Raw genomic sequence first — 26179 nt, 5'->3', positions numbered from 1 at the left:
CTGCCAATGAGAAAATCAAGAATCCAGTTGCACAAAGCAGTGTTTAAGCCTAAAAGGCCCAATTTGAGGAATGATGGCATTAAATGCTGAACTGAAGTAGACAAACAGCATACGCAAATGAGTATTTCTTTCCTCTAAGTGCTCCAGGCTCAGATGGAGAACAGAAGAACTAGCATCCTCTGTAGAACAATTTGCTCACTAAACAAACTGAGGCAGGTCAATTGCTGGCGGCAGCATTTGATCCGCTTCAGTTTGCTTACTGACCAAATCGCTCTACAGAGGATGCTAGTTCTTTTCTTGTGCATGCACTTGCGCACATTGCCTCCATTCCCAGAACTGCTTTTGGAGCTCAGTCTCACCTCTCTACAGTTGTCCTTGACTTATGACTACAATTGAGACCAAAATTTATGTTGCTAAGCTAGGCAGTTGTTAAGTGAGCTTCACCCTATTTTACAACCTTCCTTGCCACAGTGGTTAAGTGAATCCCTGCAGTTGTTAAGTTAGTTCCCCCATTGACTTTGCTTGTCAGAAGGTCACAAAAGGGGATCACATGACCCCAGGACACTGCAGTCATCATAAATATGAGTCGGTTGCCAAGTGTCTGAATTTTGATCACATAACCATGGGGTTCCAAGTGTAAAAAATGGACATACGTCATTTTTTTCCAGGGCTGTGGGAATGTGTTTTTTTTAATCCCATTTATATCCCGCCCTTCTCCGAAGACTCAGGGCGGCTTACAATCTAAGCACAAATCAAATGTGCTTAGCAATAGCCTTCATTCTATGTATATGCCTGCTTATTAGGGCTTTTCCCCCCCAGCGGCATTATTACAAAGTCAGCTTATTGCCCCCAACAATCTGGGTTCTCATTTTACCTACCTCGGAAGGATGGAAGGCTGAGTCAACCTTGAGCCTGGTTGGACGCGAACCTGCGATAATTGCAGGCAGCTGGTGTTACTTAAGGAGGCATTAGCCCACTGCTCCACCAAGGCTCTTGATGTTGCAGAGTCACTGTTATAGATCAAGGACTGCCTATACTTGCAGTCTCCTCTTTTCTGTGTTTCCCTAGTAGAGCCATTTTGTTTTCTTTGGTACTTTTATATCGGGCAGGCATACCCCCAGCTTTTTTTCTTCCGAAGTCTCTCTCCTTACCGCAAGCAACAGTATGTCTTCTTCTAAATGATTACCTCCTAATGATATAGCCTAACTTCCAAGGCTCTTTTCCCATATTTCTTCAATAAATTGATTTTCTAGCAACTTCCTAATCAGCATTTACATTAGCATTTTAATACTGTTGCTAAAGATTTCAGGTAGAGCTGGTGTCCCGAGAGATGAGTCTGTAGGGCAGGGTTCCCTTAAACAATAGCTGTTCTTTGGTATACAGTAAATCCATTCAGTTTTGCATTATTATTATGATTTGGCTGGAGTGCATTTCTGCATGGAGAGAGCTAGAATTGGAAACTTTAAAATAAATGCATAAAGAACTCTCTGATAAACTGAAAGATAAAAAGGACAAGTATAAGAAGTGGAAAGAGGGGCACATAACTAAGGCAGAATATCAGCAAATAGCCCATGCCTGCAAAGATGAAGTGAGGGAAGCTAAGGCTCAAAATGAACCAAGGCTTGCGACCAAAGTCAAAACTAACAAAAAAAGCTTCTTTCAACATATAATAAACAAGAAAAAAGTTAAGGAAATGATTGGTCTATTAGTGGGGGACAGTGGCAAGAAGGTGACAAGCAACAGGGAGAAAGCAGAACTATTTAACTCATTTTTTGCATCTGTCTTTACACAAAGGGAAAAAACAGTCCAACCTACCAAAACCAGTGCCATAAAAAACAGAATAGAAACGCAAGTTAAGATATGCAAGAAAATTGTAAGTGAACACCTGTCCAGCCTAGACGAGTTCAAATCACCAGGACCAGATGGATAACACCCCAAGGTTCTCAAGGAACTGGCAGACGTGATCTCATAACCACTGAACTATATTTTTCAAAGATTCTGGAGCACTGGGGAACTACCAGAGGACTGGAAGAGAGCTGATGTAGTTCCCATCTTCAAAAAAGGGAAAAAAATAGATCCAGGAAATTACAGACCTATCAGCCTGACCTCAATACCTGGGAAGATTCTGGAAAAGATAATCAAACAACAAATCAGCGAACACCTTGATGCGAAGAAAGTTATCACTAAAAGCCAACATGGGTTTGTCAAAAACAGATCATGCCAGACAAATCTTATTGCATTCTTTGACCAAGTGACAAAACTAGTGGACCAGAGGAATGCTGTAGATATAATTTACTTGGATTTCAATAAGGCATTTGATAAAGTAGATCACAACCTACTACTTGATAAGATAGAAAAATGTGGGTTAGATAGCATCACCACCAGATGGATTCGTAGCTGGCTGACAGTCTGTACTCAGCGTGTGGTCCTCAATGGAATGGCATCTACATGGAGGGAAGTGTGCAGTGTGGTGCCCCAGGGCTCTGTTCTGGGCCCAGTGCTCTTCAACATCTTCATCAACAATTTGGATGAGGGGATAGATGGGGAACTCATCAAATTTGCAGACAACACCAAGCTGGCAGGAATAGCCAATACTCCAGAAGATAGGCTTAAAATACAGGAGGATCTGGACAGACTTGAACACTGGGCACTATCTAACAAAATGAAATTCAGTTGTGAAAAAAGTAAGGTTCTACATTTAGGCAGGAAAAATCAAATGCTCAATAGTAGTAACACCTTGCTCAATAGTAGTAACTGTGAGAGAGATCTCGGAGTCCTAGTGGACAATCACTTCAATATGAGCCAGCAGTGTGCTGAAGCTGCCAAAAAGGCCAACACAGTGCTAGGCTGCATTAACAGAGGGATAGAATCAAGATCATGTGAAGTACTAATATCACTTTACAATGCCTTGGTAAGGCCACACCTAGAATACTGCATCCAGTTTTGGTCACCACGATGTAAAAAAGATGTTGAGACTCTAGAAAGAGTACAGAGAAGAGCAACAAAGATGATTGGGGGACTGGAGGCTAAAACATATAGGGAATGGTTGCTGGAATTGGGTATGTGTACTTTAATGAAGAGAAGGGTGAGGGGTGACATTATCATTATCCCTAAGCATCAATATTTCATCCATTCAAAATTAACAAGATTTAATTGAGAGAAATCTGCATCCTTCTCTTGCACTTTTATTTCTAGCATAAATTTGATGCTCTGTTACTGAACTGATAGTGGAAAAGGCTCCCATCGAGATGTACTGGCAATTACAATGTTCCATAATGTTCTCAAAATCATAATCCTTAAACATATTATTTGGAGCGTAATCCTTGTTTAACCCAGTAGGATTTAGAATTGAATTGATATCCGAGTATGGGGAAGATTTAACCTTTTGCTTTTGACGGTGGTCTAGATCCATATTTTCTGCAATTGTTAAAAAAAGAGAATACTATTACAAAGATTACATATATATCAATGTGAAATATATATTGTGAAAGACTGCGTCTATTTAAATTAAGCACTGAAACTGGAATATGTAAGACAGTTTTGCATAATGTTTGTTCACATACAATGAGTTTAACATACATTGATAGAATTTGTTTTGGTATATTATGCACATTTTAGAGATATTTATTTGTTGAAAATTTAATTGGGCCTGACCTTCATGGCTTTCTTTTACGCCCAGTCTAGAGAAGAGATGAAAGCTTAATCAAATTTGTCTTGGAATAATCTGTCCCTACAATAGCCGGATTCCTGCTCCTCCCAAGCAAAGCCTAACATTAAAACCTCATACCATGTTATATTTCAACTTAGGAACGCTGCAGAACTGCTTGTTTTCTTGTCACATTGAATGGATGCATTGGTTCCTTCATTAAAAGTTTGAAATAAATCAAGCTGTTAATATGTGTTTTTTAAAAGAAAGATATGGATAGAAACTTTCCACGTATTTTAGCTGAACTTTTCATTCAACACTGGCTGAATAAAGCTAATTCTAATTATTCATTTACATATTTCTGAATTAATTCCTCTTGCTTATATTTTTTTGGCACAGAATATAACAATATGCATTTCATTTTTAAATTATTTAATATATACTGAACATTTTAAAAGAATTAAAACTTGGTCTTGGGTGAGAAAACAAATTTCTCTTAAGCAGGGAATAGGATTTTGGACTTTGAATCATATATAATATTCATCTGTCTGATTTTACAAAGTAGAGTGTTCTTTTTGAATGCATCCAGGGAATTGGAGATAAAAACAACCAAAGTACAGAGATCCTTGAAATTATGCCCAGTGATCAATGGAAAACACACTGGTCATTTCATTGTGAGCATTTCGGATGAGGATTGGCAGCGGGGGTGGGATGGGGGGGTGTTTGGTTTTTATTCCCCCCCGTCTGCTGGGTGGTTGCAGCAGGTTCTGGTCACTTCACATGACCCTGGGACACTATGACCATCATAAATATGAATCAGTTGCCAAGTATCTGAATGTAAATCACAAGACCCTGGAGATGCTGCAACATTCAACAACAACAACAACAACAACAACAACAACAACAACAACAATAATAATAATAATAATAATAATAATAATAATAATAATAATAATAATAATAATAAAGTTGGAAGGGACCTTAGAGGTCATCTAGTCCAACCCCCTGCTCAGGCAGGAAACCTTATACCATTTCAGGGAAATGGCTGTCCAGTCTCTTCTTAAAAACCTCCAGTGTTGGAGCATTCACCACCTCTGGAGGCAGGTTGTTCCACTGGTTAATTGTTAATTTGATCACAGGCTTCCCAATCTGTGGTGAAATTTACTGAATTTTCATTTCAAATTGAGTTATTATACTTAAATATGCACATCTCCATATCAATTCAGAGATGAATATGTTATGCATTGAGTGCTTTCTTGTGTGTGATAAGCAAGTGGCCAGTCTTGTATCATGTTCATCATTCTACCAAGGGGAGCCAAAAGAATGACTGAAAACTAAAAGCAATTTTGAAAGATACTTCAGCTTTTATCGATGAAGCAATGAAAGTGAAGTCACTGTATTTATTTATTTATTTATTTTATTGGATTTGTATACCGCCCTATTCCCGTAGGACTCAGGGCAGTTTACAGGGCAGTTAAAACCATGAATACAAAAAATTAAAAGCAATTAAAGCAATTAAATTAAATTCAAGCCCCAAGAGTAAATCTAAAACCCAGTTAAATTAACAACCCTACAGTCTGGACCAAACAGATCGAAGAGCCACGTTTTCAGGTCCCGGCAAAATGAGCGAAGGTCGGGGGCAGTCCTAAGTTCTGTGGGTAGTTGGTTCCATAGGGCAGGCGCACCCACAGAGAACGCCCTTCCCCTGGGAATAACCCGCCGGCATTCATTAACTGTATCATACAACAAGAATCGGGGGGGGGGGAAACCCACCTTCTTTTTATTGCACTCTTATTTCTTTTTAAAGTAGCATGCTGACTTTTTGTTTTAGGCACCAAAACAACTTGAGATACACCACTAAAGATCAGAAAGAGGAATTCTGTTCTGCGGATTATTATTTTGAACACATATGACTTCTTCACTTTCTCTTTAAATTCTTTTTGGGGAAAACGAAACTCCAAAATGTACTTCAACCATGTGGTATATCAAATACCAGCATTAGAGGAAAAAGAGGAGGGAAATTAATCAATGGGTCTAATTTGATTATTTCGTTGCAGGCTTCTACCTCATAGAAAATTAGGAGAAATACTAAAATGCTCTTTTAAGTAACAAATGGTAATTCTAAATTGAATGTGTAAAATTTCTAAAACTAGCTTTAATATTTTAAAGATGACAGCACAGGGTTTCGATTGGCAGGAAATTCATGATCAAATATCTTGATTGATTACAAAGAAAACTGCTAATTAATAAAAAAATATGTAATTGATTCTAGAAAACAATGCTAAATCACTGTGACCATTCAACTGATTTTATCATACACCCCTTGGAGTCTGACAAGATAGTCCTACCGTTAAGTTGAATTAAACAACTGCCTCAAAGCCGCACATTTAAATGAACTGCAGAAAAAAGGAGATACAGTATGCTTTTTATTTATTTTTGTTTTATTTTAATTCCATTTATATCCCGCCCTTCTCCGAAGACTCAGGGCGGCTTTCAAGCTTAGCAGTAGCCTTCATTCTATGTATATGCCTGCTTATTAGGGCTTTCACACACACCCCCAAGCGGCATTATTACAAAGTCAGCTTAATTGCCCCCAACAATCTGGGTCCTCATTTTACCTACCTCGGAAGGATGGAAGGCTGAGTCAACCTTGCGCCTGGTGGGACTTGAACCTGCACTAATTGCAGGCAGCTGGTGTTACTTAAGGAGGCATTAGCCCACTGCTCCACCAAGGCTCTTGTTTGTACTTGATATGTCAGAATAACACATCAAGCGTTGGCTTTGTATTTGAGGAAGGGGAGGGCCATTTCCTATGTGGCTCTGGGTTTTTGGTCGACCAAAATTGCTTGAATATGTTCAGAATTTCTGTACTTCCCTGTGAAGAGGTCTTGGTTGATAAAGAAACCTGGGAAGACCACTTTACAGGGACACAAGGGAAGGTACATGTAACAAGCCACCTAAGAGAAGAATTTAGGAGTAAGGACCTTTAATGACTTTGTCTATTCAACTAAGGAACCTATTTAAATTAGTTGAGAAATTTTTTTAAAAAACTGGAAGACATACATGGGATTTCCTTAACCAGCTTGCTCAGACTGAAGAAGCTACTTTGCAAAAGGAGGAGGAGGAGGAGGAGGAGGAGGAGGAGGAGGAGGAGGAGGAGGAGGAGGAGGAGGAGGAGTCTAGTTGCCATGATTCAATTTCCAGACATTGATGAGGCAGATAAAATTCAATATGCAGACTGGTCTGGCAGTTGAAATTTTCAACGCTTGATAATTAGCAATGATTTAGAAAAAGGGACCATAAACCAAACTGGTGTTATAAACATATATGCCATCTTGCTCAGACTCTAGGGAGGCAACCACATTCTACCTAATGTGATGGCTAATCAGGGCAGAACATTAGTCATACATATTATTTCGATAGAACAACATCACCCTCTCTCACTCCTAGTTTTAAATGTGTTAAATAGCAGGTTCTTTGGTGCAGGAATGAAGATGCGAAGCTGAGTACAGGATAACTCATTGTTTATTTCGTGCTGGAACTGTACTGAGGCAAATGGCTGCAACCAGCTGCAATATGAAGTCTAGCCCCTAGGCGGCAGCCAATAGGTTTGAATCAACCATTGCCGCCTGGGGATAGCCAATTGCAGCACAGGAGACTGGTAGTCTGGGTTGCTGGAGAGCCGTTAGCTGCTCCAGCAACCCACGTGGTATTTCACAAGAGCCCAGTACATAACAAAATGAATATAAATTTACTATTTTATGATTAACATCAAGATCAGAAAGAACATACTGTATACCTGTGAACAAGATATTCAGGAGCACGTCTGTTATAAAACATTTGCTGTGTATATTAAATCTATGCAGTGAAGTAAGGCAACTGATAGAGAACTAAATGAACATTTTCTTCTTTCACCTTAATCTGCTAAATTAAGAACCTGAATTCCAAGCTTGTGAAATATAAAAGATTTTACATTATTTCCTTGAATTCATTTCCCAAATGAATAATTTGAGCTACATCAAAAAAAGAGGCAGTACTTTTTTATACAATTGAGTAATTTTCTGATCATTATCACATTTTAAAAATATCCATACTGTTTTCAGAAAAACATATTATTCCAGGCCTTTGATCCCTGGGAATAGGCATTAAAACAGGGGTGTCAAACTGCCGGCCCGCGGACTGGATGTGTCACATGAAAGCCACGCCCATCCCAGCTCCAGCAATGGGAAAAAAGTCATGATACATCACATGTCACATGTTGCAGCGGGTTTGACACTCTGCATTAAAATGTTTCCCTTTCCTGAGACAGAAACAATGGACATTTCCATGTAAGCATCAGAAACCACTCTAACCACTGTTAGAAAATTGAAAGAGAAGACCCCCCCCAAAGGGGCATTGTAGTAACTGAGCCACCATTATGTTGCAAACCGAGGAAGAATTAATAGATAAAATGTCCTCCATTTATTTGCAATGTGAGGAAACACTTTTATTTTATAAAAGAAGATTAGTCTCTCTTTCGCCCTGCCAACTTCTTGCCATTAGATTATTTCTTTCTTTCCAGGACTGCCCAATTCTGTCAGCCACAGTAAGTAAACCAGGCCAGAAAATCAACTCCACAGGATGGCTAAAACTACTTTTACTGAGCTTGGCTATAGTAAATGAACCTTGCGAGTCTGGTGGTACTGTCAGAACCCTATGTATTTTGTATTTCCTCCTTATACCTTCATTTCTTTTGGGTTCTGCCATTTATGTGGGGGGAGAGGGCACCTATGGGTGTACTGCAGTATACTTCCTTTGCTTTGTTCTATTCTCTTTGAAGTACTTTTCTTGGGATGTGAAAGGAATGTCCCTCCGACCATCTGCCTTATCTCCAGGAGAAGGGAAGTAGCCACCGACAAACCTGACAGCCTTGAGAACGGTGCCTTATCGGTTCCTTCTCACAACAGTTTGACTCTTATGGATTGGCTCAGTTTAAATCAGCCGGATGGACTGTTGGGATGGAGTTTGAAGGGGTTCTCTGTTCTGTACCAGCCTGCTACCTGCCCTGCAGCAAAAGCAGGGACAACCCCTTTTACAAGAAGGCAAGAGGCTGGAATTACGCCTGCCAAATTTATTGCTACAAAAACAAACGGAACAAGATACGAACCAAGAAACAGGAGCTTTTAGAAACAGGAACTATCCAAGCGGTTGCCTTCAGCAAACCAGCCCTCCCACACATTCCCCTTAAATACAGTTCAGGGCGTGGCCTCTCTCTGCCTCCTTCCGAGGTGCCCCATTGCCTTCCTCTGTTTACTCCTGACTGACTGCCTCCTGCATCGGGCATCCTTGAACAGGGCCAGCTGTGGGTCATCTTCATCCACGCTGTCAGGCTCACACAGCTGGGTCTGCGTCGTGACCAGGTGAGAGGGGCCTGGCTGGGGGCTCTCATCAAGCTGTCCAATCCCCTCAGCAAGCTCTTCAACACCCTTCTCCTCCTCCTCTGAGTCGTCCGACCCCCCTGCCGAACCCACAGGCTGACCCTGAATCACAACATTCTCTTAATGTGACGTTTTGCATGGGAAATCCTCATATGCTGCCTTACTCTCCTGCTATCAATACCTTCCAATAAAAAGTTCCTATTGAGACAATGCAAGTTTTAAGAGTTCTGCTTTCTTGGGAGGCTTAACTTAGAGGTACTGTTCTTCGTCCCTTTATACACTAGTGAATCAGGCAGGCATCCGCCCGAGCCAGTATTATTATTATTATTTTTCACTATGCAGTATTATTATTTTTTCCACAAGACTGATGTTTCAGCATTTTTTGCCTACGTAGCAGTTACTGCATATTTCCATTAAGATTACCTTCTTTATTCTCTATTCAATTCCATAGCACTGTAAATTACACCGTAAGAATATGGTTAGCCTTACACGCACTTTTTTCCCCCTACAAATATTAGAAAAAAAATGATGGAATTTTTGTAAGGGCTTGAATTTTTTTCCCTATCCCACCAGCCATTGGATAAGATGATGATGGTTTTTGATGAGCCTTTCCTGAAATGAATTTGATTCAGAAAGTGCTGTGGCTTTTGCCTTGGCTATCTTGCATTGTGTATTTGTTTTTTTGTTTTTTGTTTTATGTTTTAACTGTATGCAAACCACTCACATCACTATGTACAAGTTGGGCAACATAAAAACAAATAAACATATAAAACACTTTGATAATGGAAAAGATTTCCGGGTGCCTGGTATGCTGTATCTCCAATATGAAGAGAGCAGCATGCCTTTTCTTGGGCCTACATGAATTCAGTATACAGAGTATGCAACTGTACCACTTAAACAGGGTTTTAGTTCTTTAAGGGCTGATGAAGACATGATGTTACTGCTTGACACATTTTTCATAGCTTTGATGGAAAGCAAAATATCCCTGCTTCTATTTTCTACATGCAACAAAGAGCAAATGGAAAATACACAGTGCATAAATCACCAGCTATGAATATTGTCGGATGGCAAAATTCAATGTGCCCTTAACTTGTCCTTTGTTTTCTCTCTTACTTCTACATACGCATATGCTAATTTCTCCTTGCAGTAGTGCCATGTCTACTGCAATATGTACATGGTGCTGCAGCTGTTATAGTCAAAATCAGATTTTTTTTAGTATTCTGAACAAAATAAAAGCACTGAACTGGATATTTACAACAAAGCAGTATGCACAGTAGTATTGCTGCTGCTGCTACTATAGTCTTTAATGAAACAAAATTGCAGTAGCACTTAGACATATATACCACCCCCTAGTGCTTTATAGCCGTCTCTGGGTGGATTTCAATGTCAGCCTATTGCTCCCAACAATCTGAGTCCTCATTTTACCAACCTCAGAAGAATGGAAGGCTGAGTCAACCTTGAGCTGGTCAGGATCGAACTCCTGGCAGTGTGCAGAATTAGCCTGAAATACTTCTTTCTAACCACTGTGCCACCACGGCTCAGAAAGAAGCAACTGCAGGAGAAAAGAGAAGAGGCAGGCTTTGCACGGAGGCTATGTAGAAAGAAAAATAAGAGAACTAGATTTATATTAAGGCAGCTTCATGCCTTTAACTAAATGTCTACTAATTGACCTGTTCCATGTGTATTCTTCTAAGAGTTTTTCTAGGACTATGAGGAAAGAGGAAAAAGTGGATTTGGAATGGAGATAATTTGGGGGGGATCAAAATAAGACTCTAAGTACCTGTTGGTTCCATTCATTCCGTCAGTTTTCTTAATTTCCAACTAAAAATATAACACACTGAAAACTTTTTTTCTGCTACAAAACAAAATGTGAAGAGAGTTCTTCAGAGCCCCTGAAAAGCCAGAGATGATAATTCATTAGTTCTATTCCTTCTAAATCATTGATGTGTAGAAAGGTAAAATGAGAGGCAAATATTTTGGAAAACAGATCAAAAGGAAATTTTAAATGCTTTTTGACTTTTGCTTAAAATCAGGTAACTGCACCACTTAAGAACAAACATTTAGTCCATATCGTGCTTTTAGGTCAAGGCATGTGTCTTCTTTTGTGAATGGTCCAATCTGGAACCATTTTGGAATGGTCCAGTCTTCTGCTCTGTTGTAAACTACTAACCTTTACTATTAACTATTTTTCTTTATTTCAATTTTTGTAATCCGTAAAAGGGAGGTAAAAGTAAGAGAAACTTTCAACACTTCACATTTCTATAATTTATTTTTATTTATTTTTATTACCTTTATATCCCGCCCTTCTCCGAAGACTCAGGGCGGCTTACAAGCTTAGCAGTAGCCTTCATTCTATGTATATGCCTGCTTATTAGGTCTTTCACACACACCCCAAGCGGCATTATTACAAAGTCAGTTTATTGCCCCCAACAATCTGGGTCCTCATTTTACCTACCTCGGAAGGATGGAAGGCTGAGTCAACCTTGAGCCTGGTGGGACTCGAACCTGCACTAATTGCAGGCAGCTGGTGTTACTTAAGGAGGCATTAGCCTACTGCTCCACCAAGGCTCATATGGTCTCCTCAAAACTTCCCTTTTCTGTTTATCTCTTTGTTTAGCACAGACAGCCAATCAGCTTTCTTAACAAATTTAAACCTTCTTTTTCCCATTGAGATATATATTAACTTTATTTAATTCAAATAATTTAAAAATAGTTTAAATGAGGCAATATTCCAAATTTAATGGTTTCTTTAGTTTTAACTTTCTCATACCAAATTCACAGTAAGCATTTTGCATTTCTTTTTAAATCTTTGTAACTCATTTCTTCCTTTTTGCTTTAATCTTTCCTGGATAGAAGGTGTACTCACGTAGGGGATGCGGTGGCTCAGTGGGTTAGGACACTGAGCTTGTCGATCAGAAGGTTGGCAGTTTGGCGAGTCAAATCCCGAGTGCCGCGTAGCAGTGTGAGTGCCTGTTACTCGTCCCAGCTTCTGCCAACCTAGCAGTTCGAAAGCATGTCAAAATGCAAGTATAAAAATAGGGACCACTACGGTGGGAAGGTAACAGCGTTCCGTGCGCCTTTGGCGTCTAGTCATGCCGGCCACATGACCATGGAGACGTCCTTGGACAAGCACTGGCTCTTCGGCTTTGAAACGGAGATGAACACCGGCCCACAGAGTTGGAAACAACGAGCACACATATGCAGGGGAACCTTTACCTTTACCTTTAATATCCTTTAAACAAGCTTTGTGTGAGGTTCTGAGCACCATGACTTCTGGGACCTATGAAACTAATATGAGCCACCTCATAGCTTCTCTTTGTCCAGATAAGCTCAACCATATTGCCTGTCTGTCAATCTTTGCCTCTGTGTCATACCCGCTGTTTTGTGGAGCTGTGCTAGACTGCCAGGTTTCAACCCAGATGTCAACAGATTTGTAATTTCTGTTTGGATCTATGCTCGAGAAGGGAGGAATTCTGTTGCTTTGGGGGCATTTTATTTATTTTTCCTGAAGGAAAATACTTGCATTTATCTGTTTCAAATTTCACTATGTTATTTTCTCTCCAATTTTCTAGCTATCAAAAGTGTTCTTAAATTTATGTTTTTTGTTTTAATGTGTGTGCGTGTGTGTGTGTGTGTGCGTGTCTTCATCTGTGTCTCTGTGTGTAATTATTTTAGAAAGTGTCAGAATACATTTGCAGCCCTATTTTCAAATAAGTAAATTATCCATGACTTTTTCTGGGCTTATACAGTTGGTTTAAAAGCTGCTTTTGGCTACATCAGCATGCTCACACAGTCACTTTATGTCTAGATTTTTTCCCCAGTGAACTAAAATAGCAATGCATGTACATTTGTTATCAAGATAACTGGTAGATACTTTTTAAACATCTGCACAAATCTGGAGAAAAGTACAGGTATTTTCATGATCCAAAGGAAATGCTTTATACATTTTGAAGCACAACTTTTAAAAAGATTTCCACAGCCCTATTTGCTATTCCACTCCAGTTTAATTTTATTTATAAATTTAATCAGCATTCTTTGCCCAGAAAGTTTCCTTGTGTACTTTTACTTGTAGCATTGTTATCCTGAGGCACCGATGTAAAGCCACATTCAGTTTCTGTTATAATGTACTATTTGTAGAATAGCTAATTTAATTTTGTAATGCTGTGCAATACATTATTTTAATGGAAGCCATCTTCACAGATTACTGAAATAATTGGGTACAGTACCAATACTGGAGCACCTGCAGAATTTCTAGGCACTTTGGCATAGATCTTTCTGTCACAATCTATTAAGACTTAACATCTCCCTTTGAACTTTGGCTTCCTCCCTCTCTGCAAAGACTAGAAGCTAAGATAAAATGAAATTTATTTAACAACCTCATATTACAGATTATGGCTTCAGGAAAAGAAACTTTAATGATTAAGGGATAAATAAGAGGCAAACTATTTTCAACAAATAAAATATCTAAGCTACTCCCTAGATGAGACATTCTGGGACTTTTCCTGTAAATAAATAACAGGAATTAGCATTATTTCTAGGATATATTTTTATTATAATTGTTAACGATTATTTATGTAGTTGTTAGTTTGCAGCACCATATGTTGCTATCAACACTGAAGATTCCAGATTATACTGTCTAATTTTTTACCTACTATAGGTGTTTACTTGGAACCTGCTTATAGTGAAAATCTGTACTGCAGACATATTTTTTTATTTATTTGTTCCTAGTGACTTACAAACTAACCTTTGGAATCCCACTTCCTTAATGTTGGTGGCAATAATTTGGGATAGGACTGGTCACAAACAATTCCTTTATTTTCTCCTGCTGTTAATGAGATGATTGTAATAAAGCTTATGCATTATGTCTCTCATGATAAGGGAAGGACCCTCTTCTTCCAATTATTAAGACATGCAGGAGCTGTGTAAATTATTAACTATTCATTTACATGGCCAATTATACTGAATGTGTTCAAGAGAAGAGAAAATCAGTAGTGCAGAAGAGTATATTCCACGATTTGGAGATAGAGATACAAATATTCAGTCCTGTGATGCCAGAGTGTTCTTAATGTGCCAAATCTATCGTTGGTTTTAATTAATAAAAATTAAATTATTTTTAATTAATTTAATAAATTTAAAATGAATTAATTTAATTAATTCATTTTAAAATATGCAACATTTTAATAGTTCCTGAAGGCCTTTCAGAGCCTAACTTAAATCCAAAGAATGGTATCAGCAAGAAAAAAATTATCTATATCTATATTTATCTATATCTATCTATATAAACTTGCTAGGCCATGGCAGCACATTGGTTAGCAATAACAATAGCACTTAGACTAGGGGCAAGTTAGTATGCCTAGCATCAGCACTTAGACTTATACAGTATATGGCTTCACAGGACTTTACAGGCCTCAGAGTCAGCATATTGCACCCAACAATCTGGGTCCTGATTTTACTGACCTCAGAAGGATGGAAGGCTGAGTCAACTTTGAACCACTCAGAAACAAACCCCTAGAGTGAGCAGTGAGTTAGCTTGCAGTACTGCATTCTAAACATGGCGCCACCACAGTTAGAATGGAGTATTGCAGGTTAATTCTGCTGACTGCCGACTGCCAGCCGTTCCAGTCTTACCAGCCCAAGGTTGACTCAGCCTTCCACCCTTCCAAGGTTGGTAAAATGAGGTCCTAGATTGTTGGGGGCAATAGGCTGACTCTGTAAACCATTTAAAGAGGGCTATAAAGCACCGTGAAGCAGTATATAAGTAGTAATAAGTAAGTGCTGGTGCTAGGCACACTAACTTGTCCCTAATCATCTGACCTCTTTGTTAGCCTGGGGAAAATATTAATTCAAGAATATTTATTATTCTTTAATATGATTGACTAGACACCAAAGGCGCATGGAATGCTGTTACCTTCCCACCGTAGTGGTCCCTATTCTACTTGCATTTTTACATGCTTTCGAACTGCTAGGTTGGCAGAAGCTGGGACGAGTAACAGGCTGGCTCTTTGGCTTTGAAATGGAGATGAGCACCGGCCCCTAGAGTCGGAAATGACTAGCATGCATGTGCAGGGGAACCTTTACCTTTTTAATATGATTGAGATGGGGGAAAATTTGAAGAGACCTAAATTATGAGAACAATGTTTTGCAACATTTTCAGAAATGACTTAAATGAGGAATCAGAAAGGATGCATATCAAGTGCAGAAGCGGGGTGATGGATTGCCAATGCTCAGAAGAGATGCTCAAAGTTCAAAAGCTTTTTGATAGACACACTCTGACACACATTTTAAATAGACTTGATAGACTTGAACTCTGTGTGCTACTCAACAAAATGTGGCAAAAAAGAGGTAGGGTTTGGCAGTTATTTAGAAAAAGAAAAACCCAGATACACAGCTATAAGGTAAGGGGTAACTGGTTCAACAACAGCACATGTGAGAAAGATCTGGGTTTCTTGATAGATCAGATTAAGAGGAAGCAAGAAGACTAGTGTTGCAGCTGCCAATATACAGCTTCATCAGCAGAGGGATACCATCAAGGTCATGTGGTAAGTGATAATTCCAGTTTATGCTGTTTGGTCAGACCACGTCTGATTGCCCAGTACTGATTGCCACAATAGAAGCAGATGCTTTATTTCTTTACAGAGAAAAGAAATAAGAAATCAACTGAGAAAGATTTTACAGAGGGAGACCAAATTTTGAATAAAGAGCAATGAATGCTAATAAGCAGTGGAACAGCCTGCTTCTTGCACCAAATAACTAGAGATTTTCAAGCAAAGATTGTACAGCCATTTCTCTAGAACTGTGATGGCAAACCTATGGCATGCGTTCCACAGGCGGCATGCAGAGCCCTCTCTGTGGGCACGCGCACCGTTGTCCCAGTCCTAAGCCTTCAGCTGGGTTTTATAAATCCTTTTTGCTTTAGACCTCCACTGCCATGTGCAAAAAAAAAAAAGGTTCAATCAATCAATCAATTTCAACTTGTCGTGAGGGGAAAAAAAGGATCTTGCAAAGTTGGAATTTATTGATTGAACTTTTTAGTCCCACTCAGTCTGCCGTTACCACCACAGCCACGCCCACCCAATTGGCCACACCCCCAATAGGCCACACCCACTCAATGGGCCATGCCCACCCAGCACCCGATGATACATAAGTGGGTTTTAAGTTGCAGTTTGGACATTCAGTCTCTAAAATATGTTCCCACCACTCTGTTCTTTGGAAGGAAGGAAGGAGACCTCCCTCTTGATTTTGCCCTTGTACCCATCATGAGCAACCTGGCTAAGGAGAGCAAACACAGCAGCATCAGCCTTGAGGAGGAGGTAAATGCAGGTGGGCACCCCCTTGGGGAAGTGGGGCTGGGCTTATGCCATGGGTGCTTGAGGGCTGGGCTAGGCATTTGACCTCCACGCCACCATCCAGCCCTCCCCAATGGCCTGAGAAGAACAGTGAGGCTCCTCCGGTGGACCATGCCTTGGCACTTCCCTGGTCCCATCTCCTTCTGCCAGAGACCCTCAGATCTGTCCCACTCCTGCCCAGGTCCCCATAGGCACCCTTGACACAAATGATGTAGAGCTGGCCATGCCCACCCAGTAGGCCATACGCAGTCCAGCCACGCCCACCCAGTAGGCCACACCCACCCAGGCCACACCCACCCTGGCCCCCCGAGGGCAACAGCAATGCTGATGTGGCCCTCAATGAAATTGAGTTTGACACCCCTGCTGTATAGCCTTTGCATTTTAAAACCGAAAATAAACAAATACCGGTATATGGTGGCATATTTGATGGGACAAAGATCTGAATCTTCTTTGTAATATGTAAGAAATGGTTTGAAAGAAAGTAAATGCATATTGTGAGGGAAAAAAGAAGAGAAAACAGGAATGGGATGTGGCAGAGGACAAGAAGGAAAACAAGAAATAGAAGAAACAACAAATGAAGCTGTATGTGTACAGTATAACAGACACAGAGAGAACACAGTAGCTTTTAAGATACGGTTGGGAGCATTTCTACTCTCTAATCCAGCATAAAGCAATTTGAAGGTGACCTGTGATTATCTCCACTTCTGCAGATTTTGCAACACTGAGAAGATGCAAGAAAACCATGAATCTATCAGTAGTCCCTTCAGCTTACCAAAAACAGAATTAAAAAGAGTATTATTCAACACCACCATCATTACTGTCGGCACATATGGTATGCACTTATCTGGTGATTTCAAAATAAAAAAAAATCCAAGTGGTTACTATGAGAAGCCTACTGGCTGCACATTAATGCCTTTGCAAAGTGTGAAGTGATATAATAGCACGCTGACAAATTTATAAGGACTTTTCCAAATTGCTGCAACCATGACTATATATTGTTGCAGTATCCAAAGTGGAAGAGAAGAGAAAATTCATTCTAAGCAGTAACTACAAACAAGGGACAGAAATAGAATGTTGAAGCTTGGTGGAAGAGAAAAGATTGTGTTAAATCTAGAAAGCAAAATACTTGCCTATGATCTCTTTACCAAGTTCTTCAAAATTGTAGCGTACCAAAGGAAAAACTCAGTTTTGCTCTAGTTTTCACGTGAATCTGTACAGAGGAAGAAATACGTGGATTCATCTACCCAATCATCTTATCATAAGAACACAAACGTAACTCTTGCTGGACCAGGGCCAAGGTTCTACAAATTGTCGTTATTTTATTATCTACAGAAACTAACTAGTTGACTCGGTAGTTCTCCAAAGCAAGAGGCGGAGACATATCTTTTCTCCAGGTTTCCCAGCGGAAAATTGCACAAAATTTGATAATTTGCTTCAGCCATGTAGTAGTTGACAGGGAAAATTACATAATTTGTACTATTTGTGTAGTAGCATCACCAGGCCTTTTTTTTCCTCATAGAACACTCAGAACGGAGTTCTGGCACCTTTTTTGGATGGAACCTTGTAGGGTAGGCAAGGCAGGCTGTAAGACATGTGTGAGTTGCGGCACCTTTTTCTTTTACAGAAAAAGCACTAAGCATCACAAAGCTATAAATTAATTGTGATTCATACCAGATGCCAATGCTCCCTTCCACAGTTGATCCTTTGCAATTGGTATTTGGAAGCCTATTACCTCCACCATGGAAGAAACACTGATTATTCAAGATGATTGCTCTTGACGGATCTGTTCTTCATCATTCATATAATCCCCTTTAAAGCCATCATGAGATTCAGCAAGTATAGCATAACTTCTAAACTGATTCAAGGAGAGCTGCACTAAGGATGTGTAAGGAAGTCGTATTATTCACCAGGCTCAATGTACAGGGAATGGAATCTTTCAGGTAAAATACAGAATTTGTGATATGTAAATGCAGGCTATCTAGACCTGGCTATTTTTCCTTGGGTCCCAACCTTTCTATGTTTTTTCCCTTTTTTTAATTAGTTTTCCAATATTACAATAGTTTCTTTAAAAAGCAATGTGGTGTCTGGGTTACAGTAGTTCTATTTCAGACAAATACATATTATTACAGATCTCCAAATTGTTGTAACCAATACTTCCTCTCTCTCTTTTCCTTTAATACATACTATCTCTTATCTAAATTAACATACTTCTCATTGCTATCCATCAGTCATTTAACAGTTTTCTTACATTTGTCAACACTTTGGTGTATTTCATATTTTAACATTCCATCTTTAAAACATCAAACACCTTATATATTTTTCCAGCTTTAATTTTACATTGATATTAAAATTAAACATTTAAAGTTTCTCATTTTCATATTGCTAAATAACCTCCTTTCCCTTTACACAATTTTCTCCAATACCTAGTAATATAATACACTTCTTATTTATCTCATTTCCATATCAATGTTAGTAGTACAATATTAGAATGGTAGTCATTAGGATACCAATTGCAAGGAGGAGAAAGAGGAGGAAGACAATATAATATTCTTATTTCTCATTTATAGTTTCCACATATTAAAAATTAACCAAAATTTCTTCCATTTCAACATTTAATACATCCTTTCATGTCACTACATCCAAGTATATTAGTTACATTCTATCATTCTTAACATATATACATCTTAATCCATGTCATTTAAAGAGCTCAATATTTCAATGCTAGTATTCATACATCTGTGTTGTTTTTTTTTAATTACTCAGTATTTTTATCTACTCATCAAAACAATCTCTCGTAATCCAAATACAATCCTGTCTATTTTGGTATTATCTATTTCAGGCCTCTTAAGTATGTCCATATTTCTTCAATCTTATTCTTGCTTTCTTCCTTTGCCATGTCATTTTTCGCTTCTTTGCCTCAGAGTCATCAAAGCATTCTTGTGTTGTTATATCATATTGAAGTAGCCCTCCAGTCTCCATTTTTGAAGGATTGAGGAGTCCGTTAACAGTGCCAAATCTTCTCATTATTTTCACCTCTTGATATAATTGTCCTGGACTGAATAAATTTTTTCCACCTGTTTCCCATTATGGTCTTCAAAAGTCTGTGTTTGTTGAATAGTTAATTCTTCTGCCAATGTATTTGATTGTTCAATTTCTTCTGTTAAGTTCTGTCCCGATAAAATATTAGTTGTAGTCACAGTTTGAGTTTGTTTCTTTGAAATGCTTTCTAATTCTTTTCCAAAAGCTCTTATGTCATCGCCAGCTGTAGAAAGGAACTGATAAGTTTGGTGATATATTTCCCACATAGCATAGATTTGTTTTTGAAACTCTTCCATGGTGGAGTTTCGCATCTGGTGTTCAAGGTTAATCTTATCTTGTTTTTCTTAAATATTTTCTTGATTGTTTTTAAAGAGAAACTCAGATTGCAATTTCAGGTTTAGCCACTGGGTGTCCCCCAAGTACTTTGAAAGTTCTTTTCTTTTAGTCCGTTTCTTTTTTCAATTTTTTTTTTAAAACACCCCTGAGCTTGTTCGCCACTTATTTGAAGGGAAGGCTGAATTCCCCCCTCCCTCTCCACAGGTGGGAAGGTACTTAGCAGCTTATTTAGGTGAAAAGAAGAAGATTAAGGTATAAGAGAGGAATCTTATCCCTGTCTCTTCCACACTGCTTTAACATTGCCTGGTGGTAAGTTTGACTTCGGCTGTCTGCATAGTAACTGGCCATATTACTATGGCCAGTCTTTCGTCCGCCGGTATGAAGGGAATGCAGGCACTAACAGGGGGGTTGCGGCTCCCCTGCATTTCTGCAAAAGCCCCTTCTATCTGGTCACCCCTCCAAGGTGACTCTTTGGCCCTTTTAGGACCCCCCCAGCGATGCGAAACTGGACGTGGAAGACGAGAGCTGTCCTCCAGACGTCCATGTCAGCTGGCTTGGCCCTTTCTCTCTATGTTTTATTATAGACAGAAATTGTTTAGCATGACTATATTAGAATACAAAAGCAACAAGATTATGAACAAAAGGAGGTTGACTTTATAAAGAAATGGAGATGTGCTTGTAAAAATATTCTCAATGTCCAATCAGGACATTGGTTTTAAAACCCTGGACTTTGCAAATCTAAAAAAAGTAGGTGCTGCTGTGAAACACTGAGCTGGGACACTTGAGATTTGGTGGATATGGATGCTGGTAGTACAACAAGGTCAAGGTTAATCGAAATTTCACAAACTACGTTAGACATGTCATATTGAGAATAAGTAATAGATGCAGTGGATACAATAGATGCAAGTTAAACCATTATGGCTCTCATAAAATAATTAATAGGAAAACACAAATTGCTAATTTATTATGAGATATTAGAATTTTGTTTAGGGGCATGTAAAATAAAATGATGGAACTTGCAGAGATAGCTAAATAGACCTTTTTGATGAGAGAGGAAATAATAGATGCATTTTAAATAGAGTAAGACATAAATTTATGATTGTACTTATAACCTCTGTAAAAAGATTAGAAGTCTCTTCTTCGTATATTTTTTCTTTTCTATTTTACTTTTTTTCTTTCTCACATGTTTAACTTTTTCTTTGATTTTTTTAATTTTCTTTTTCTTACTTTATATTAGTTTGTATTAGTTTTGATAATACATACACACACATACACATACACACACATATACACACATAAAGAGAGAGAGTCTTTCAGAATTGAGATTATTTTTACAGGGGTCACTAAAACTTAATAAAGTACATTCCTAAGAAATTTACTCAGAAGCATGCTTCATTATAATCAGCAGCATGTACTTTGTAAAAATGCTGTCTAAAAAGTGACTTCCAAGGTTTTTTCCTCTAAAAAAAGACTTATTCTGTTTTATAATTAAAAGCTTGATTTTTATTTTCCAAGTTCCTTTTCATAGTATTTTTGATGTAATGTTAAAAATGTGGAAATGCTGCTTTTGTCATTGTCACTTTATTCTGTTATTCCTCTATCGCTCTGTGCCCTTTTGGACTGGCCAAACTTCTCAAAATGAAAAACAGCATTCCTGAAGAAATTAACAATAACAAGAGCACTTAGACTTATTTATAGCTTCATAGTGCTTTACAGCATTCTCTAAGCAGTTTACAGAGTCAGTATATTACTCTCACCCAAAAAAGGGGATGTCCTCATTTTCCTGACCTCAGGAGGATGGAAACCTGAGTCAACTTTGAGCTGGTCGGGATCGAACTCCTGGCAGTGGGCTGAGTTAGCCTGCAATACTGCATTCTAACCCCTGCACCACCATGGCTCTTAGCACTTCATGTCTTGCTTTGGGTTTAATGGTACTAAGGAGACTAGGCAGATTGTTGGAAAGGATTGCATAATGCAGGGGTCCCCAACCCCAGTCTGTGGACCGGTACCAGGCCGTGGCAAGCCAGCAACCAGTCCATGCAAACAAACAAAGCCTCATCCAAGGGATGCAGGCAGCACACAAAACCACACCCTCTCTGGTACGCGAAAAAACCTATCTCCATGTAATTGGTCCCTAGTGTCCAAAGGTTTGGGGACCTCTGGCATAATGAAAGACAGTACATTCACACGTTCACCAGCCTCATAAAGTTAAAAAGGTAAAGGTAAAGATTCCCCTGCACATGCGTGCTAGTTATTTCCGACTCTAGGGGCCGGTGCTCATCTCCGTTTCAAAGCCGAAGAGCCAGCACTTGTCCAAAGACGTCTTCCGTGGTCATGTGGCCAGCATGACTAGATGCCAAAGGCGCATGGAATGCTGTTACCTTTCCACCATAGTGGTTTCGAACTGCTAGGTTGGCAGAAGCTGGGACGAGTAACAGGCGCTCACTCTGTAAGGCGGCACTCGGGATTCGACATGCCAAACTGCCAACCTTCTGATCAACAAGCTCAGCATCCTAACCCAGCTACTATTAAGTAAAAAAAAACACCTTATTATCTGCTCTTGAGAATTCCACTGAAATGTCTTGTCCTTAGGAAAATAGCAGCAGTTTCTTTGCCATTAGATTAAAGGTGAAGTGATAAAAAAATGCAGAAGAAATGTTCAGCATAGTGCTTCTTATTTAGGTCAAAACTGCAGGTATATATATTGATTTTCCTCCTCCCCCGATATATTTTGTGCATATGTCCAGCAAACAAGACTTCATGGTCGAAATAATTGTGGGGTCCCAATAATATTATGAGATCCAGTTCCTTATTCCTTGTTATTTGAATCCTTACATTATAATTCATTATTTTAATGTTTTTGCTAAAAGTGTAGGGTTGTGTCACTCTAAAAGTAATTCAGAAGTAACCTGCTATGGATAAGTTAGAAACCTAATAATCTTTTCTCTGTCCTTTTTCCCCCCTATTTTCCAGTATTTTAATTTTTGTCATATTTGCTTTCCTTTATGTTATGTTCTTTTTCAACATCCACAGACAACATTAAATAACAATATAGTGACTACCATAACACAAATAAATAAGACAAAAGCCTTTATTGCACAACAAATATTTTGACACAACGTGCAGCAGTTTTTGCCTTTTGGTAAAGAGGAGGAGCTGACTGTGGCTCAGACCATTTTTTTATTATTTTAATTCCATTTATATCCCGCCCTTCTCCGAAGACTCAGGGCGGCTTACAAGCTTAGCAGACCATGAGCTTCTCATTGAAAAGTTTAGGCTTAAACTGAAGAAAGTAGGGAAAAGCACTAGGCCACTCAGGTATGAATTAAACCATATCCCTGTTGAATATACAGTAGAGGTGACAAATAGATTTAAGGAATTAGATCTGATAGACAGAGTGCCTGAAGAACTATGGACAGAGGTTCGCAACATTGTACAACAGGTAGCAACCAAAACCATCCCAAAGAAAAAGAAATGCAAGAAAGCAAAATGGCTGTCTGAGGAAGCTTTGCAAATAGCTGAGGAAAGGAGGGAAGCGAAAGGCAAGGGAGAAAAAGAAAGATGCGCCCAGTTGAATGCAGAACTTCAGAGAATAGCTAGAAGAGATAAGAATGCCTTCTTAAATGAACAGTGCAAAGAAATAGAAGAAAACAATAGAATAAGGAGGACCAGAGATCTTTTCAAGAAAATTGGAGAGATAAAGGGAACATTTAATGCAAAAATGGGCATGGGCAAAAATGGCAGGGACCTAACAGAGGCAGAAGAGATTAAGAAGAGGTGGCAAAATTACACAGAAGAACTATAGAAGAATGAGCTTAACCTCCCTGGTAATCACAATGAGGTGGTCACTGACCTCGAGCCAGACATCCTAGAATGTGAAGTGAAGTGGGCCTTAGAAAAGCTGAGCAACAACAAAGCTAGTGGAGGTGACAGTATTCCAGCTGAGCTATTCAAAATCTTAAAAGACAATGCAGTAAAAGTGCTACACTCAATTTGGCAGCAAATTTGGAAAACTCAACAGTGGCCACAGGATTGGAAAAGATCAGTTTACATTACATGTTCAAACTATCGCACCATTGCACTCATTTCTCATGCTAGTAAAGTTATGCTTAAAATCCTACAAGCTAGACTCCAGCAGTATGTGGATTGAGAACTACAAGAAGTACAGGCAGGAATTGCCAACATACACTGGATCATGGAGAAAGCTAGAGTTACAGAAAAACATCTACTTCTGCTTCATTGACTATGCTAAAGCCTTTGATTGTGTGGATCACAACCAACTGTGGCAAGTTCTTAAAGAGATGGGCGTACCAGACCATCTTATTTGTCTCTTGAGAAACCTATATGTGGTCCAAGAAGCAACAATGAGAACTGGACACGGAACCACTGATTGGTTCAAAATTGGGAAAGGAGTACGGCAAGGCTGTATACTCTCACCCTGCCTATTTAACTTATATGCAGAGCTCATCATGAGAAAGGCAGGGCTAGATGAATCAAAAGTTGGAATTAAGATTGCCAGAAGAAATATCAACAACCTAAGATATGCAGATGATACCACTCTAATGGCAGAAAGTGAAGAAGAACTAAAGAGCCTCTTGTTGTGAGTGAAGAAGGAGAGTGCAAAACTTGGGTTGAAACTAAACATTAAGAAAACCAAGATCATGGCATCTGGCCCTCTCAATTCCTGGCAAATAGATGGGGAAGAAATGGAGGTAGTGACAGATTTTATTTTCCTGGGCTCCAAGATCACTGCAGATGGGGACTGTAGCCAAGAAATTAAAAGATGCTTGCTCCTGGGGAGGAAAGCCATGGCAAATCTAGACAACACAGTAAAAAGTAGAGACATCACCCTGTCAACAAAAGTGCGTATAGTCAAGGCTATGGTCTTCCCAGTTGCAATGTATGGCAGTGAAAGCTGGACCATAAAAAAGGCTGAGTGCAAAAGAATTGAGGCCTTTGAACTGTGATGCTGGAGAAGGCTCCTGTGAGTCCCTTGGACTGCAAGGCGATCAAACCAGTCAGTCCTAGAGGAGATCAACCCTGACTGCTCTTTAGAAGGCCAGATCCTGAAGCTAAAACTCAAATACTTTGGCCATCTAATGAGAAGGAAGGACTCACTGGAAAAGAGCCTAATGCTGGGAAAGATTGAGGGCAATAGAAGAAGGGGACGACAGAGAATGAGGTGGCTGGATGGAGTCACTGAAGCAGTAGGCGTGAGCTTAAATGGACTCCAGAAGATGGTAGAGGACAGGAAGGCCTGGAGGAACATTGTCCATAATGCCGTGATGGGTTGGACACGACTTCGCAGCTAACAACAACAAGCAGCAGTTTTGTAATGTTATGTTCAATTCTGAATGGGAAAGCCCAAAAAATCTTACAGTCAGAATATAACAGAATAACAGAGTTGACCTTGGAGGTCTTCTATCCCACCCCCCTGCTTAACAGGAAACCCTATACCATTTCAGACAAATGGTTGTCCAATCTCTTCTGAAAAACCTTCAGTGTTGGAGTACCCACAACTTCTGGAACCAAGTCGTTCCACTGGTTAATTGTTTTAACTATCAGGAAATTTCTCCTTAGTTCTACAATACGTTGTTCCTCTCCTTGATTCGTGACCATCCATTGCTTGTTGTCCTGACTTCAGGTCCTTTGGATAATGTTCTGACCCTGCTCTTCTTTGTGGCAACCTCTTAGACATTGGATCCTCATTAACACTGACATTTTAAATCATAATTAGTATTGCTATATTTCTTTTTTGGTATTCTCAGTGTCTAATGTGATATAAACATTAGTGTGTTGATTTTAATCAGCACTGTATAAATCCCACTTTATTACAACAATGTAATGCATTATATTATAGGGACGCGGTGGCTCAGTGGGTTAGGACGCTGAGCTTGTCGATCAGAAGGTCGGCAGTTTGGCGGGTCGAATCCCGAGTGCCGCGTAACAGAGTGAGCGCCTGTTACTCGTCCCAGCTTCTGCCAACCTAGCAGTTCGAAAGCACGTAAAAATGCAAGTAGAAAAATAGGGACCACTACGGTGGAAAGGTAACAGCGTTCCGTGCGCCTTTGGTGTCTAGTCATGCCGGCCACATGACCACGGAGACGTCCTCGGACAAGCGCTGGCTCTTCGGCTTTGAAACGGAGATGAGCACCGGCCCCTAGAGTCGGAAACGACTAGCACGCATGTGCGGGGGAACCTTTACCTTTACCTTTAATGCATTATATAGGTTTTATAACAATGCAATAGAAAAAGATTGGTCTTTTTTTTTAAAGTACCCAGATATTTTGCAAGCATGGCACCTTTCTGCTATTTATAAAAAAGGCAACTTTTCAGAATTATGAAGAAGCTTACAGAATAGAAGCTGCCTGTTATTAAGCCTTGAATGTGAACTC

The sequence above is a fragment of the Vipera ursinii genome (assembly GCF_947247035.1).
Source record: "Vipera ursinii genome assembly, chromosome: 7".
NCBI classification, from domain to species: Eukaryota; Metazoa; Chordata; class Lepidosauria; order Squamata; family Viperidae; genus Vipera; species Vipera ursinii.
Note: the sequence above shows the minus strand (reverse complement) of the source record.